Genomic DNA, 12588 nt, shown 5'->3' on the forward strand with positions numbered 1-12588 from the left:
CATTCATGTGTTCCAAATGACCTTGGGAACAGGTTTTCGTGGGAGGGGCAACGTCAATGCTTGGGGGGAAGAAGCCGATTGAAATCAATAAGAATTGATTTGGAGTGCGGGGGCCACAGTGTTAAAATCTCCTACCTCTTGATAGAGCTTCATGAATATTAACAAGCTGAAGATCAATAAGGAGCTGATTTTCAGATGCAAACCTGACTTCTTCATGTGTAGATTAAAGGAACAGAATGATGATGTTTCTTTCCGCACTGCTCTACCTTCCCCCCACCCAGTGCTGAGTGTCCCTAAAATCCCAAAACTCAAACAAAAACTGCAAGGTGCAGCTCTCATCAGAGATAGTCACATGCAAGTTTGTTGGACATCTCTTCTCCCTGTGCTTTGATGTGAGGATGTTCTGTGTCTGAGGCACGTATGCGAAGGTAGGTGCCTGTGTGTTCATGTGCCTTTATTCACTTATTGATTCATCAGTCTTGTTTCAATGCCTTCCCCCCCACTACTCTTGATCTTCTTCATATCTCATTGTGACTGTTGCCATGGCCTCGTGATTGGGCTCCTTGCTTTCAGTTCCTCCTACAGAACAGTTCATCCGCCAAAGTGATTTCTCTACAAGTCTGTTTCAAACAACTCTCTCCTCTGCCTAAAACCCATTGAATCTTCCCTACTGTCCCCAGGATGGTGTCCTAACTCCTTAGTACAATGTTCAGGACATGTCATGGTTTAGTCCTGTTTATACCCTACAAATATCAGATATCTCAGCTGAGACCTGAAAGGTGGGGATGAGCTAGTTCTGAGGAAACAGGGAGGAAGAACATTTTAGACCCACACTATAGTAAATCTAAAGGCCCCAAGATATAAAAGATCAAAGAGCTGAAAGAAAGCCAGTGTGTGTGTGTGTGTGTGTGTGTGTGTGTGTGTGTGTGTGTGTGTGGTGGGGGGCGGGTAACAATCAACCAGTTATGAATCACACTTTCTTATCTGGGTCTGACCTGAACATTCACCCAGCAGAGACTGGGAAGAAGATTCCAGGCATTTTGTGGGGTGGATTAATCAGTGCAATGATTGTGCTGCGTGTCACACACCAGGACCAGATATTTTTCAATACAGAGGGAACTTGGGCAGAAGGGAGGAGCCCACCTCAGCTCCCTGGAAGAGGAAGCGAGATTTCTGAGAGTCCCTTTCCCCTCTGGGCGCAGATGCTCAGACTTCTTTCTGAGCCTGCTGTAGGACGTGGCTGAGGACCCACCGACCTCTGCTTCCACCTGGGCACAGTGCTCATGAGGAGCAGTGTTCCTCCCCAGCCTTTCTGAAGAGGCACCTTCCTCTGGTGCCTTTGAGTGAGGTCAACCTCTTCTCGGAATACCACTTATCGGGAATTTCTCCTGCCTGGAGCACAGGCTGGGTCACGTTCACTTAGCTGCCTTCCATTACCAACTGACCCTTTATCTTCTGCTGAGATGTATTAGGACTTCAGAGACAGAGCGGTCACCCAGGCCCTGGCACTTTAAGACACACCCAGCCCATTTACACCACTTCTAGTTCTCTCCCCTCTACTGTCTCTAGGTTCTCTTGCAGCCAAGATGTGCTGTTAGCCCCCTTTTGCAGATGTGGAAACTGAGGCCTAGGCACAGCAGAGGGTGCCTCCAGCCTCACTGTGAGTGGCAGAGGTTGCTGGGAAGCTGAATTTCTCTGCCAAATTAACCCACTCATTCCCTTCCTTTGTGTCTGCTTTAGCGTCTCAAAATTGGAGAAGGTTACACAAGGTTACGTAACCGGGACGACTGGTTTCAATACTAATTCATATCCCCTAACTCAGACTGGACCTCAACACCCGCCCGCCCACAATCAAGCGACGGTGTAGCCCACACTCCCATTCTTCCCAAGGACTATTTATTGTAAACCTTTTCCCGCTTTCCCCAAACCTCGTCTCCCGGCTCCCTGCCCCTCATCAGCACATGACCTCGGCTCCCGGTCTGCAAGCGGAACAGGGCATCGTTAGATGAGCCCTGCTCACCACGCAAGAGGGGAGCCCACAACCACAGCTGCCACCCCACCCCTGCCTCCTGCCTCCCCCAACACAGGCACACCGAGCCCACCCGTACTCACCTGCCAAGGTGGCCCATCATCCACTGCCGCTCCCGTCCGCCCGCCTTCCCTTCCCCTCCCTGACCAGGCTGATCCACGGAGGGGCTCCCGGCTTCGTTTTGGCCTTTGTGCCTACCTAAGGTGCTCCTTTTCCCACCTTCAGCCTCCCTTTCTCTTTCTTACACTTTAACCAAGCTCCAGCCTCAGCTGGACAACCTTGCGCGTCAACCAGGGGCTCCCATACTTCTTCCTCTTTCTCCTTCCCTTAGCTCCTCAGAATTATCTGTCTGTCTGTCTGTCTTTCTATCTACCTACCTACCTATCCATCCGAGTTCAAGCCAGTCCCAGGCCAATTTATCAAAAATCTCACCTACCCTTTTGGGACATGGCATATATAATTGCCAGTCATCTTTCAAATGTAATCACAGAGGTAAGACATTTTCAGCTCCCAGCTTGTTCAAAGCACACAAAGCAGAAGCCACTACTTATCTTCTCCACTAGGAGGCGCCCTTCCTTCCCCAGAGGTGACCCACTCACCAATTTTTATGCATCTGTGTACAGAGAATGCATATACATGTGCAGCTTAGTTATACAATACATTGTACATATTGCTGTGCGTCTTTCTTGGTTCACTTAACCACACATGTTCACGGCGTGGACTAGCACCTGCTCGTGGGGGCCGACTGTGTGATCACATGCCCACATTCAAGAGGCGTCAGGCCGGCTGCCCGAAATCAGCCCTCGTGGGAGCATTCACACCATGGCAAGCAGCAAACGATGCAAGCAGGGACGCAGTTCTCAAACCCATACTGCTGATTATAGATAGCTTTCTACGTCGGTTTGCATACTCTTATTTTATTTGCCTCAATGGTTGCAAAATTTTTAGGGTCATGGACGAGTAAAGCTTATTTGGCCATTCCCTGAATGAAGGGTGTTTACGTTATATCTGTGTTTTCACTTGTACACGCAACCGCTTCACTGAACCTCCCCGAGTCTTTTCATTTTTGGACACATCTGTGAATGTTTTTCTCAGAGAGCTACTTAGCAGTAGCGCTCTTGGATTGAAGCAAAGCAAACAGGGTTTTTTATGATAATGGACAAGGCTAAATTGTCCTTCAGAATAATCACGAGCTTACACACTCAACAGTAGTACGTGTGAGTACCATCGTGATGTCTTTGTGATAACACACGGCTGATCTCAAACCCTGGATTCTCTTTAATGACTGCACACGGCTGATCAGCAAAGCCTGGCAACTTCCCCAGGAAGCTACAAGGAAGCTGCTCTCGGGCTGAAGGATGAGTAGTAGTAGCCAGGAGATCCTAATGCTGATAATGATAAAATGGTTGTGAAGGTAGTCACGGATGATCATGCTTCCGTGTATGGCCTCCAGTTACCTGAAAAATGGCATTTCAAGTTTACACAGGTTTACATCTTCTTGCGAGGGATGTGGTTCCTAAAACACATTAAAAGAATTAATTAACCCCCTTTGGGCTCCACCCGGTCCCCTGACTGATCAAAACTATTCTCTTACCGATTCTAATTTTTCAGATCCAAAAAAAAAAAAAAAAAAATGTTAACTGTAACTTTTTGTACAGGACATTTAATTTAATCATGGTGACCTAAAATCATCGTCTTTCCCTGTAATGGTTTTAAAGTACCATTTCCAGCCACTCAAGATGAAGTGCTCAGGAATAATTCAGGTGCCTCATCTAATGCCCTCACTTACAGACCTCCGGCAGAAAATGGGGATTCTGCAGTTTGTTTTTACTGGTTGTATTGATCTGATCTGCAGAATTTCTTTCTTCTACAGCTAAATCAGTAAATCCCACACTTAGCTGGCATTTTGCTCCAGTACTTTTAAGAAGAGTTGAATTTGGAGTCATGGAGCGATATATTATCACCGTTACTGATCCTGGCACATTGCTATTAAGGAGAGTCTATAAAATTCTTGCCTGTGTATGGAAAATCACTATTGCCAAACATCAGGGATGAGATAATCCTTTTGAAAATAAGATATACCTCCTGATACGCCATTGCACATCTCTTTAGCAGCCCTCGGTGTGAGTTGTGTTATCAGGGGGCACGTCTGGATTTTTCAAAGTCTAAGGAGCACAGAGTCTTTCTTCAGAGATCAACCTTACACTATCCCCTTCCTTTCCAGAATCATGAGTTACTAATATAAAATGCGCTTTATGGCACCCAACCAAACTTTCCTGAGCTTTTGTTGTGTGCCGAGGTGTATGCTAGGCGCTTTCTAATTATTATCTGGATTAATCTTCACTCCCTCCTCGTGGAGTGGATACTATTATTACCCTTGATTTACAGACAACGAAATGACTTCAGCAGATTAATAAAGTTACGCAGCTGGTGAATAATGACAGCTCTGAGTCAAACCCAAGTCTCTTTTACTTAGAGACCCAGCCCTTTCCAAGTTTAATTTTCCTTTGGGCCCCAACTGGTGGGCAGATTCTTTGAAGTGCGGCCCGTGAGTGGTGAAGAGCGAAAGGTGGAGGTGAGAAGGTGGGCAGGGAGGAATCAGGCCCTGGGATATGTTTCTTCCTCGAAATTTTAGGTAAGAGACCCTGCAAGGCGGGCTCACTCCTCACCCCTTCTGAGACTCGAGCAAGAACTTGCTCGCTGATCATTTCTGCTTTTTCACCTTGTGTAGGCAAAAAGACATTTTAAAAAAGGAAAAAGGAAAAAAAAATGAAAGAGAAGACACACATACATACACACACATCCCTCGTAAGCATTAAAAAATAGAATCTCAGGGAACAAAGAAAATGCTTGATTCCACAGGCGTTCCTGCTTAAAAGGGATCTTGTTAAGTTGGTGCTTGTAGAAAAACAAAGGGTCTCAGCTTTCCTGGATCTGATGTTTATCTCCAGCCGAGCGATACCATTCAAACTAATCAAAGTTTTACTGGGTTCAGAAATGCCAAACCAGCACATTTTGTATTCCTATTCCCCCAAACCACTGTCTGTAAGTGAAAAACATCTGCATCTAAAACAAGACAATTAACAAGGAGCCAGGCGTGATGCTAATGCTGCGGGTCTATTTTTGGTCACCAGCTCACTGAGGAGCAGAAGCAGGGAAGGGGAGCCTGCCTTCCTCTTTTCTTTCTTTCTTTTCTTTGTTTTTTTTTTTTTTCCCCCATTTCTTTATATATTTTTTAGGCAGTGGTGGAGTATATATAACATAAAATGTACCATGTTAACCATTTTTTAAATGTCAAGTTCAGGGTCAGGAAATACGCTCATACTGTTGGGCAATTGTCCCCACCGGCTGCCTCCAAAATTTCTTCATTTTCTCAAACAGGAGCTCCGCACCCTCTGTAAGGTCCCCAGGCCCCTCTCTCTGAAACTACCAGCCCCCACCCTTCTTCTTTGTCTCTGTGGATTTGACCCCTGTAGCTCCTTCACGTACGCGAAGTCATACAATATCTGTCCTTCTGTGATCTGTTTATTTCATGGGGCAGGAGATCCGCAAGGTTCGTGTATAGCCTGTGTCAGGATGGCCTTCCTTTCTATGGCTGAGTGATAGTCCATCAGACGACTTGGCCACACTTCATCCGTTTACCTGCCGATGGAACTTGGGGGGCTTCCACCATTTGGTTATTGTGAACAATGCTGCTGTGTGCCGCGGGTTTACACAGGTCCATCTGAGCCTCTGCTTTCAACTTGTTGTGTGTATGCCTAGAAGTGGAATGGCTGGGTCACAGAGTAACTCTATGTTTAGTTGTTTTTTTGGAGAAACTGCCATGCTCCAGCGCACCTCCCTTCATCTTTCTTGAGCCTCTCTTCTGATGAGCTCAGCTCTCTGGGGCGATGCGCGTGCATGCTGGGGATGGTGTTGCCAGGGAAGTGCCACTCTGAGGGTGCTTCCAGGGGACAGTGCTCCGTGGGTCTGCCACCATCCACCCTGTGGAGAGGGTGCCTCCAGGGAATGAACGTGGCTCTCCCCTGGGGTCAGAGATTGCATGGCAATTGAATTCATGAAGGGGGGCATTTCTGGAAGCCTCCTAAAGGTTAATGCCAAGGATATTAAATAGGTTGAGAAAACTGTGTATAAGACAAAAGTGATCGTGTTCAACTCCGAGACAGATCCTGCTTTTCTTTACGAAACTCAAGGATGCTGATTTGGTGAAAGGAGCAAGTGTACTTCACTCAGGTCTTCTGGGCGTTGCCTGGATGGGAGGGGGTAACTTTTTGTCTTCCCACAGGCCACCTGGGAGACAGGGGGGGTCGTGAGGAAGACTGAGAAAGGGGAGAACCCAAGAAGAGGCCAGTTGATTAGGGTCTCAGGAGAGAAAGCAGACCAGTGTTAGGGGCAGCCAAGGAACATTTGGTTGCTGCTAACTAACATTTGCCTTGGTGTCCCGCCCTGTGTCATCTCCTCGTCATCACCACAAACCTTCGGTGAGTATCTGCTGCCCCAAAGCGTGTCACTTAGTAGCACCGTCTGGGTATGAAGGAAGGAAGGGGTCAGGGCCATTTGGCGCACATGGGGTTCCCCAGAAGGATATGCTGAGATTAGAATTTCAGTGGAGTAATTTCTCTGGGAGCTGGGAGGCCAGTAAGGGAGTGGAGAGGTGAGATACAAAAGGGCAGGAAGCTGATTGAGGATGAGTCAGTGAACAGGTTGGCTCTGTGCACAGTCCCTCTGGAGCCTCGGGGACACTAGAGAACAAGATTCAGACTTGTCCCTCTGGCAAGGAACTGAGGTCAAGAATTAGTTGAAGTTTGGTTCTCTTTGCTTTTCGGATTGAAGGCAAATACTGATGCTCCGAAGGATAAGTTGGAGTGACGTTGTGAGCAGTTAGGAAGGGTGGATGTTGCTGAAAAGTAAAGGTGAGGAAGAGCAATGATGTGGTCTTCCTGAAGACCCATGTGGCAACCGTGGGGCTGAGCTTTCCTGCTTGGCTGCCTGAACCAGCTCCTGCCTCTGGTCTTCTAACCCGGGGACAGAAGAGCCTCAGTGGGACAGAGGAACCTGACAGTAAGAATTTGATCCAAATCTTCTCCCCAAGAAGTGTTTTCTGTAAGATAGGATACGTGCTATTGTCATTTTTTTTTTTAGACTTCTCTTTGTCAAGTTACTATCTGATTCATTATTCAGTGTACTTTTCTGTCTGCTATGGAAACAATGGCATCATAATGATTTTAAACAGTGCAATGTTTTGCACAGATAACCCATCTTCTCTCTCCATCCCAAGCAACCATTTAGTTTCTGTGCATTCCTTCCAGCCCTATGTCTGTGGATAAATTTTGCATAATAATAATTATGGCCTGCATGGAATTTTGTATTATGCTTTCATCAATTATATTTTATCATTTATATTTCATTTTAATTTTCTTCCCTGTCATCATAAATAACACTTGTAATAGCAAGAAAGTCTTCCATCAAATGATTGGACAATAAAATATTTAATTAGTTTCCTATTCCTAAACACAGAGGACTGTCCCAGGTTGGGTTCCATGAGAAGCAGGCTCTGAGACGGGGGTTAGCAGATGAAAGGTCGATTACAGAGTGCTCTTGGGGGGGCAACACCCATCGAAAGCAGAAAGCAGGGCTGGCCAGAGGGAGAGGTTGAGCTGTTACGCCTTTTCAATGAAGGGCTCAGCCGACCCCAGGGAGAACGTTGAGGTTGGGATAGTCTTGCTGAATTGTCTCAAGGTGGGGCATGAAGACAGGGAATTTATATCACCATATGGATCAGCCAGTGGCTGTGGGCCAGGTGGTCCTTGGATCAGACAGTTTTCTTTAGGCAAGGAAATGCCCAAAGAGGGGAAGGCTATCTTACAGGTCCCCAAAGAGCCATCTGGGTAGGGCAGCACAGATCTAGCTCAGGGATGTTTTCCAGTTTTTCTAATTTAGATACCACAACAATGGACATCTTTGGACATACTGCATTTTCCACTCTCCCTTCTTGAGAATCTGGGACATGATTGAGAGTTGGAGCTTACGAGTGTCCAGCCCTGAAATGACCCAGAAGCTTGCCTCTAATACCTTTTCTGGCACTAACCAAGTTTCTCAGCTCTCTTTTGTTTACTTCATTTCCCAGGATGGTGATACCAACTCCCCATCAGAAATGTTGTGGGAAGAAAAGTTACATTATGTGCCTGAAGCATTTTGAGTATTACAAGAGTTTTCTCCAAACTTGCATTGGATGGTGGTTACAAAATACTGATTCTCAGAGTTATTCCCTGGACAGTGCAATTGACCGAGTCTGAGGAACCTGTATTATGAACCAGTCAGCACACCATCTATTTTTTATTCCTAGGAAAATACGAGGACAACTGATGGGTGAATCCAGAGTGTTTTGTTATTATTTGGCTATGCTCCTGGATGGAAAACAATTTGCATCCTGTCTTCTTTGTTTTTCTTCAAAACTTCTACCCTTCCCAATTCCCCCCTCTAGTTTCAGCACACCCTTTTATCTTGTCACTTAAAAGTCTTGTGGAAATAATTCTGATCTGAATTGCAAGCGTATTTTTATATGAGCTCCCACATTTCTGGACATTGACTGAGATCTCAAAATGTGGAGGTCACTGTGTTAAGTATTTTCTAACATATCACTGAATTCCTCAAGCAACCCCTAAGGGTGGTTTTATCATTCCCATTTTCCCCATAGCAAGGAATAGAATGCTCCATCGGTTGAATAAAGTACTCAAAGGCCTGATGAACCATTACTCACTCCAAGGTGTTAGTTTTGGCAGTAGCTCTTCAAAGTTGTACCCAAATATCCAGATCAGATATTTCTCTTAAACGCATAGGTATTTGTAACTGAAGATTTTTTTCAGTTGTAAGTCAGAGAAAACCCAATCCAAACTGGCTTAAGCAAAAAGGGAATTTATTGACTCATATAACTGAAAACTCCATGAGTAATCAGCCTTCAGATGTGGCTCGATACAGGGGGTCAAATGATGTCATCAAGATTTTTTTCCCCTCTCAATTTGCATGAATGTGTTTTCTGTGTTTTTCCCATTCCCAGGTGGACCTCCCTCCTCTCATCAAATGGCTGCTGGCCGCTCCTGCTGGCTTTATGTCCAGTGGAAAGGCATCCTAGGTGGCCACTGCCCTATAGTCTGGAGAATTGGGGATCAGACAGACTTAGGACATGTACTCAGCCTTAACTATAACCTGGAAAGAAGAGACTTTGGGTTATGTGCTCTACCCCCCGCTTTTCCCAAGTGTTGAAGACTGAGGATGGTGAAGGGCAGGACTCTAAAGAAGAATCAGAACTGTTACTCAAATAGTGGAGACTGGATGCTGGGGAGCCAATCGGTAAATGTCTTTGCTACACAGCCAACTGCTTCTTCACTCTTCTTTAGTATTGAATCTTGTTGAACATCCACACACAGCCTTCTAGAGAATTCAGGAACCCTTCCAAACACTTCATATGCTAACTCAGTTAATTGTCGCAATAACTCTTGAAGGTAGGGGCCCTTATAATCTCCACTTTACAGACGTGGAAGCTGAGTGATGGGAAGGTTAAGTGACCTGTCAGAGCCCGTGTTAAAGGTGGGATTGGAACCCCGGTAGACTGGATTCTGAATCCATTCTCTTTCCCATCACACTCTGGTCTTTGCAAGTTGTACCTCTTCATGTGCCATGTCATTAGAATGCCACCAGTTTCCCATGACTCTCTGAATTAACCCCAGGTCGTATCCAGCCTCAGGTCTCCTCCTCTGCTGTATCTAACCACACATCTTCCCAAGAACCATCCACATGTTCTCAGGTCCACACTGCACTCATAGACCCCAGTCTGGCTCTGTTGTAAACACTTGGGAGTGGGGGTGGGGACTATAGTGGTCAAGAAGACAGACCTGATTCCTTCCCACACACAGAACAACCTGGATGATTAAACAGGTGATTCTGAAAAGAATTCAAATGCTTTTCTGTGTCAGGGAAGAAAGGCCTCAAATGAATAAAACACACATAGTTTGTGAACTTTGAGTGTCTCCCCTCAATGTTATTCATATACTTTAAGGTGGGCTGGCTGAGGGATTCAGAGGCAATCTTTACTTCAGATAGCTGATATATTCTAGCTCTTAGCTGCAACGTTCTGGCTTGGACCGTCTTGTGAGCTCATGGACTCTGTGAAATTGAAAGCATGATAGTTTTCCTCAGTGGTCCCCAGACCTACCAGGGCCTCTCAAAGGTACATAGCTTAGGCCTTCACCTAGGGCCTCCCACTGCAGTCATGAGAGTGAGAATATGTACAGTGTGCTGTAAGGATCAAGTGTCACCTTGCAGTAATGACACTGCTCTCTGGAGTTGGTTCCACAAACAGGGCGGTCACACACATCCCATAGGGAAGACTCGGACCAGGGGTCAGGAGGTCAGAATCACAGCTCTCCTATTGCCATATCTCTAGGTCGTCTTTTGAAAATCTCTTGCCTTTGCTACACCTCCGACTTCTCCTTTGCAGAGTGAAGGGATCAAAATAGAAAACATGAAAGGATATTTTCTCCTGTGCCATGACTGGAGAACAAAGAGGCACTAGAGAGCATTTTCAAGGTCCTTAGAGAAGTCAGATTCTGATCAGGGCGTGGAACGTCGCTAGGGAACTATGTTGGGCTTATGCACAGGAAGACATCAGGACAGGAGCCAACTCTAGGAGTTGGGAGTTCAGAGTGGACTCAGGGTGCATGTCTCAGGACCAGTGTTGGTGAGACTGGTCACAGCATTGAAGTGTGGCCATGAGCCACGTGCGTCTTCACGAGGCTGAATCTCAAGGTTAATTCCTCTGAGTCCTGCCCACGGTCTCTCCCTTCATGAAGCAGAGACTGCCTGCAGCGCAGCTTTGCCACAGGCCGTTGATCTAATTGCAGAGACGGGAAATTCTTCTCTGCGTTAGAAAGACAGAGAACTCTCAGATGTGGCAAATGTCAGACACACTTGCTGCTCTCATCCTCCTCCCTGTGTCTGTGGAAACATCACTAATCAATTACTGCCTCTTTCCCACTGGGCTTGGGCATGACTTCAAAGTCTTCACTGCAGCCTTCCAAACAGCCAGTACCAATCCATTAAAGATGGCGCTGAAGGTGAAACTGATGTCCCACACGCCCTTCTGGGTTGTCTCATCTACGGTCCCTTTGCAAAAGTAAGCTTAGTATCCTCCTCTGGTAGATGACTAAGCGGTTTGAGGTTTGATTCTCAGGCTGAGTGTGAAATCACATGAGCTGCAGACAGATAGAGGCAGACAGAAAAGTTGAGGCGCATGACTACAAAAGGGTTTGCTAGTAATACCTGTTTAAGGCTGTTGCTTTGGGTTAGATTGTGAGCCCAGGGAGCCCATCAGACATGGCCAGGGAGTCCCCCACTTGGATTTGTCTGGGTTTAGTATAAATGGACTACTCCATGTCTCTTAGGGTGTCTGGGTATCATTTCAGGTTCTTGGCTTTCGTTCAGATTGGATCTTAGGTACAGACAGGTTCTTGTTTACCCATCCCTTTCCATCCTCCAAGTCTCGTTATAATCCGCCAGTGTATTAAGAATTAATAGGTAATGGACTGGCCCTGTTTCCAGCCCTCATCAACCATGTTTTAGAAACAGGGGTTTCCAGGGAAAGGATCACAAGTGAGTGGGCTCACTTCCAAACCCACCTCCACATTCATATTTAATCAGATGCTAAGAGGTCCTTGGGCAAGACTTCAGAGTTGCCAGGGGAAATCTACATGAAACCATGGGCTCTTGACTCTTAAAGGGATAGTCTTATTGTTGGAAATACAATAATAAGTGCATGAAAAGAAGATAGAGCAGAGAAGACATTTGTCTAGTGTCTTGGTAGACATCTTGCCTTCGGAGAAAGAAGCACTGCCTGCAGACTCTAGGGTGAGCTTCGTTCTTTCACATTTGATTGAAATAATGTGGAAAGTGTGAGCCTCAACAGAGAAGCCTGGCTTGTCACTGTTGCTGCACCTTATTAAGAGTAAGGCTGTTAATTATCCTCATTAAAGAGATGGGGTGGAGTCTGACATACCTGGGGTTGGAAGTCAATTCCATTAATTACAATATATATATGAACTTGAGGACATTGACTTACCTTTCCTATGCCTCAGGTGTTTTTTTTTCCTATAGAAATTGGAAAAAATTGTATTGTTTGAATTGTTCAAATAACACTTCTCTAGCACGATGAGGGAACCACGATGTTATATATGAGCCAGAGACCATTGTATTGGAACAGAAATGTAGGAGATGGTGTATCTTGCTAACAGGAGCCAAGATAGGGTAATCAAGGCCTACTTCAGAATCAACTAAAAGATCTGAAACTGGGAACTAGATTTTATCAAGGCACTTATAGCTAGGTCATTTCTACCACAGGACAACTGACGCTTGGTCCTCTACACAAGGGGAGGTTGAGCAGCATAAACAGAATGGTCTTGCCCTTATTGTTACCCTAGAGCATGCTCTACAATCACATGCATACCCTAGCCAACTGATGCCAACTCTGTTTTCTAAAGTTAGTAATATTTGTATGTTATTGAGTT

This window comes from Mirounga angustirostris, unplaced genomic scaffold (assembly GCF_029215605.1).
Source record: "Mirounga angustirostris isolate CCGP_5_RB_7025 unplaced genomic scaffold, mMirAng1.0.hap1 SCAF_10, whole genome shotgun sequence".
Classification (NCBI taxonomy): domain Eukaryota; kingdom Metazoa; phylum Chordata; class Mammalia; order Carnivora; family Phocidae; genus Mirounga; species Mirounga angustirostris.